This window comes from Apostichopus japonicus, chromosome 2, assembly GCF_037975245.1.
Source record: "Apostichopus japonicus isolate 1M-3 chromosome 2, ASM3797524v1, whole genome shotgun sequence".
Taxonomy (NCBI): Eukaryota; Metazoa; Echinodermata; class Holothuroidea; order Aspidochirotida; family Stichopodidae; genus Apostichopus; species Apostichopus japonicus.
In genome coordinates, this window is record NC_092562.1 from 29,589,883 (window position 1) to 29,595,757 (window position 5,875).

The 5,875-nt window shown below is 37.8% G+C and overlaps 1 non-coding gene across 1 annotated transcript; it reads right to left on the reverse strand.

The window, feature by feature from the left end:
• Positions 1–5,019: 5,019 nt before the first annotated feature.
• On the reverse strand, positions 5,020–5,091 carry Trnay-aua (transfer RNA tyrosine (anticodon AUA)). Its single transcript has one exon. It is a non-coding gene; the product is annotated as a tRNA-Tyr (tRNA).
• Positions 5,092–5,875: the final 784 nt, after the last annotated feature.

A 5,875-nucleotide genomic window follows, 5' to 3' on the forward strand; every position in this document is an offset into this window, starting at 1 on the left:
CGTTTACTTTTCTTGAGATTATTTTTTGTATTTTGTTCTTGATTGTATGAACTACTTGGCTTGCAACTGACCCAGTGCATCGTCCCTAAACATTGACAAAATGGTCTGCCACAGGTTGGACAATCTTTGGTCGATCTTCATCTATGGGACCTTTTTTGATGGGATCATTTCGTGAAAATGTTGGGGCAATTACCGAACAACAAAGGGCGTACTTGGGGTTTAACACAAAAGGACCTCAAACATCAATAGTTGGAAAATAGATATGATTGTCACAACTTTTGTTGTTGTTGTATGCATGTAATGCTCTTTTCATATTCATAGAAAACGAATGCCTCGTTATAGAGTGTTTTAGGAAGTAAACGTGTTTTGGGGGAAAATTTTCATATCAGTCCATGACTAAAATTATCATTTATTTCATGACATAACGTTCATATTTTACCAACGACGAATACATAGGCACTGCCGTAATATAACGCAACATACTAAGGACGATGAAAGTCCCGCATAGCCCTTCCCCCTCCCCCTCCCAACACGCAGACACACATTCCCTTTCTTCCCTCTGTCAAATATTATATTTGCAATTTCTGGTTCCCTATCGGAAAATTGAAACTTACGCTGCCGTCAGATGAGTACAACATGGTGAGTACGACTCTACGAGTACAAGTGGCATTCGCGTAACGAGTGATCTTGTACTAGTATAGGCCTACCTATACAATCCATGAGTACAAATCCATGAGTACGAGTATAGGCTATTTCTAGCAAGTGCAGTGCTAGAAATATGAGTACAGAACCACCACTAGGCTGGTTTAAACCGGCTTGCTGCTGGTGTACGTAACTCGCCTAAATGGCTGATGTCTGTAGTCCTATTAGGACAAGCGCTAGTGCATTCCATTAATCATATTTGCAGTCACATGCTGATGTGTGTCCTGCTGTTTGGGTGAATAGTTTTGGACCAGATACAATAGGTAAACTATTGCGAAAGCGGTAACTTTTCTGGTAATTTTGGAGTATTGCAATAGCTTACAATATGAATAAGAATCCTTCCTTCTTAGTTTAGTCCGTCAGTAAGCACTTATGGTGGTAACCAGCCCCCCCCCCCCCCAAAAAAAAACAACAACAAATCAGTACTGGTTAGCATTCCAACGCGGATTTTATCAGAATTGTTTTCGTTTTATTATTTTCTATCAGCATTACCTCCATATACGTGTAAAATCAAACCGATATGTGACCAACTTATTATCGACTTCAGACCTACATCTGATACTCAAGTTGAGCAAGTCGAATTTCAATATACTTTGGTACTGTTCGACTGCCGTTATCAATGCCAGACACTTTGTGTCTACCGTTATCTATGCCAGACACATTTTTTTTTGCGGTTTATACAGTTTGTATAGGGTTATTCGTGTATATACTTGTAAATAACAGTTGCTATATCCATATTCAAGCATACAAATACATTTCTTTCTGCTTTATTTTAATTATTGTTCAGGGTTTAATGTTCAAGCACTTACGACCCAATTTAACTACTGCAGCTGGCTGCCAGCACGGACTGTTCAAATTGATTCTTTGTTAACGCTGCATGGATGAAAAGTGGGGGGGGGGGGCTGGAGGGGGGAAGGAAAATCTTAGTAGGCAATTCAAATCTTTACTTCACTTTCCTTGGTAGTCATATACTTAGTAAATTGGGTACGAATCCTACGTTTCCATTGCTGTATGTGTACAAGTTTATTTGTACGGAAACAAGCAAACACCCATTGGGTACGAGACCGAGTACAACTGTAAGACTAGTACGAGTAAAGTCCCATTGTTACGAGTACAAGACTATAAGTTTACGAGTCCTTTCTGCTGTATTAGTATATATATCAGATTTACTATTACAAATCCACAAAGGTTGAGTACAAGTACAAGTAACTATATGCAAACATAGAATGCACCCCTGCATGTAATATACACAGGGTAATGACGTGAACGCACCTACTATGAATCTTGGGGCACCACCCGTAGTCATACATCCAACACTTGGGGTAAAGAGGTGGTTCTAACCCTTGCAGAAATAATCATTTCATTTCGACGATGATAAAAAAAGCTCTTTTCTAAAAAAAATTTCCCATGCAGATTCCAATATATGTTCATTTGTATACATACATTATGTTTAAGAGTTACCTAAAGACTCATATCTTTATTTGATTGTTCACCATCATCATCATCATCGTCGTCATCGTCGTCGTCTTTATCATCATCATCATCATATTCATCATATTTATTTATTTTTTTAATTCATTCATTCATTCATTTAGTTATTAATTTGTTTTTTTTTTATTATTGATAATATTATTATTATTGTTGCTGTTGTTATTATTATTCCAGTGGGGACGTTGAATAATAATAGGGTTGTGAATGAGTGCAACGGTTTGCCTGAGAGTTGTATTTGCAAGTAGTGTGAATGGGTTTAAGAATGCTTTGGACAAGCAATTTAAGCATTGTAGTCGGGTCTGAGGGTTTGTGTCTTCAGTTTTTTTTCTCCTATAGGGTCCTTGATGGGGACTTGAGTGTCCCTCCTGATCCTTTTTTTTTCTACTAAACTAAACGAATTTACTGTGATGATTTACTACCAAATATTTCTTGTAAGTACAAACATGTTCATAACTTTATGTTATCTGCTAAAAACGGGGGGGAAAACAGGTTTTAAAGGCCCAGCCTGTTAGAAAGATGATCTGTTCAAAACTTAACCTTTGACTTCAACTTTATATGTTTCGGCCCTCACTATATTGATGGCGATCCCACTATTTGATCTGCTTCGTGTATGTTGTTTTTGTTTTACAGCATTACTTAACCTGCCCAAGGTAAGTTGGATAAGTTAACCAATCTACATTAGATCAGAGAGGTGTCCTAACAACCTTCAGATCTAGACTAAAAACAACTTGTGGTTATGGTCTGCCTCATGTAGTAAAGGTAGGTTTGTGTTGTGTTGGATTGACCAAAACTGTTGACATGGATAATGCCAACATCACAGAAAGGACTTCAAACATGCATAGGTCTTACACACAATAACACACAAACGTGCATGGCCACTTCCCGGTTTAATAATAGCTAACCTTTTTTGAGACCCTGAAGGAAACGGCTGAAGGAAACGCTAATCTGTGACAAATTTAACGTGACAGTCGGCCTATACCTACAGCGTGATGTGAATTGAGTGTTACTTCCTCCAAACCAAAATAAACGTGACCGTGTGATGTTACAAACATTGGCGTCGATTCAGATTTCTTTAGTCTGAGTCTATGTTTACAAATATCAAATAACCCGAAGTCACTGGAAGCATTCCTTAGCTATGCACGTGTGTTAATCTTTGTTTGTAAACAAAAACCAAAGTTAACTTTAGCCTTGGCACGAAATGACTACCGCCTATTGCGCCATAGTGTGTTACAAAAGATTCCTGTGATTTGTTGGACGTATTTCAAGTTTGTCAGTAATACAATACATGTCTACTATCCCGCATTAGGTGCAACCAAAAATGGCGATTACTACTGATCTCTAAATTGGATAGAATTAATTTGATAGAATAAAATTATGCGTCACAACCCAATGTAAACTGAGATGTAAGGGTTAAACATTGTGCGTACATTGCGCATATTCAAGCATATATAATCAGTGTTCAATTAATTAAGTCAAATCTTCTTAACAGTGAACGCGTGACACACACACACAAGTTTGTCTTTGTATAAGCACATATACGGTGAAGGTTACGTGTAATCATAAAGGTGTCATAAAGTGGAGTCACCATATATCAAGATAGATGTTATCATTAATTCCCTCTCTCACTCCACCCCCTCCCACCTTCCACCCCTCCCCCTCCCCCTCCACCTCACCGCACTCCACCTCTATTAACCGGGTCGTCCCTTTTCATATTTCGGTATTGCCTCAAAGTACAATAACGTACTCTCGAGTCTGAACAGTTCCTACCATTTCGGCTTCGGATTGTAAATAATTATGTGTAACGAGGGTGGCAGCTCGCCAATTTAAAGGGAACCATCAACTACCAAGCGTTTCCCTAATTCTGGTTTAAATAGTTTCCAGGGGCACCCCCAAATCCCCCCCCCCCCCAGCCACCCTATCCCTTCTCTTCCATTACTTCAAAATGGTACAGAACGAGGCCATAGTTAGCGCCAACAGTACTGACCTCCAACATGTATATATATTTCTTTGAAACTGAGAATGTTGAGTTTTGAAGAGGTGGCAGAGTGTTTTCGAAGATCGCTCATCCGTCTCAGATTTGAAACCATGCTTTTCGAATTGTCCATTGATTTAGGTGTTAGTCTGGACAAATATGACCCAAGTTAGGTTTCTTTTCTTATCTTTTCTTATTATAATCCGTAAAAAACAATCGATATGCCAAGATTAGCCCGTATGTAGTTTCGAATGCCAAATAACTGTCACCTTTACTGTTCTGTTGATTAAAACTTCCTTAGTCTAGAACTAAGTCTGTGTATATCACGCGGCGATATATCAGGCATTAATTTTAGCTCTGCAGTAGGTTGGATTAGCACGTGTTCATGTCGGATGGAGAAAGGCAGGATAGACATACAAAATCAAACTCTCGCGTGAAATCATTTCAAAATCATTTCCTCGATTGTCATTTTTGTTTGACAGTTTCGTCCGGCTAAAGTTTATTATAAAAAAAGTCGCCGCCATTAATTCGTGAACACCCACGTGATGTCAATAAACTTTTCTTATTATTATTATTGAAATTGAAAAGGAGGAATTTGTATTTATCCTAACCAAGATCTCCTATGTACATAAGAACGATCTGTGAAGTTAGATAAAGCCTCGCAGGGGAGGAGGTGCCAGCTTTAAAAGATAAGAAGTTATCCAAGGGGGATTGTGATACGAACTGCTATGGTATATGCTATAGTATATGCTATGGTATATATATATATATGGTATATATATATATGGTATATACATATATATATAATTGATATCGTAGTGAGTTGGAAAATCAAGAACAGTGAAAAAACTTCCAGCCTCCACCGGGAATCGAACCCGGGCCTCCCGCTTTATATGCGGACACCCTAACCACTAGGCTATGGACGCTGATTGTATGTGCAGAGGTTCGAAACCGGTAAGGAAGGTCGTAATTCCACTGTTGGCGTTTTTTACCTGTATCGAACAATACTAGTTCTCTTTTGGAGTCATATTTGCCTTACTCTAGAGATCAAACATTATGCTAACCAACTCGAAATCATTTGTGATTCCTAACGCTATATAAATATATATAAACACACACGCATTGTTTATAACCTTATAGTTTTTTAGGTTAAATAAATATAATTTATGTTGTTTTCTTAATGAAATTTGATAAATGTCAACACCAATGTGTCTGGTCCTAGGTTACTTAAATATTTTCACAAATATTACTCGATAATTATGTTTCAAGAACCGTATACACGAAGTCAATAAAATTAACCAGCAACATACCAGTGTTTACTGCTTTAATTGACTATGTAAGGTCTTGGTGCATCCATCATTATTTTATTTTATTTCCTTACCCTGTTAATATTAGTTAAAAGGTAATATGTATTATTGATTATGGTAAGATACAGACATAACATTACCCCTAATAAATCATACATGCAAACTTAACCAATAAATGGACATCAGGTCAACAGAATAAAAAGCCTCGATGACGTCATGTGACATCAAAGCTAATGATAATGTCCATGCGTAGCAATCCGTTTTGAGTTCAATGGACCTATGTATGCGGTAATTGTGGGTCATTATGTAGCATACCATAAGACCCTTTTGTCTGTTTACCTTTAAAAGCGGATATGTAAATAGCGCTATCTAATCTGCGCAAAGTGCCACCTGCGTCAATAAT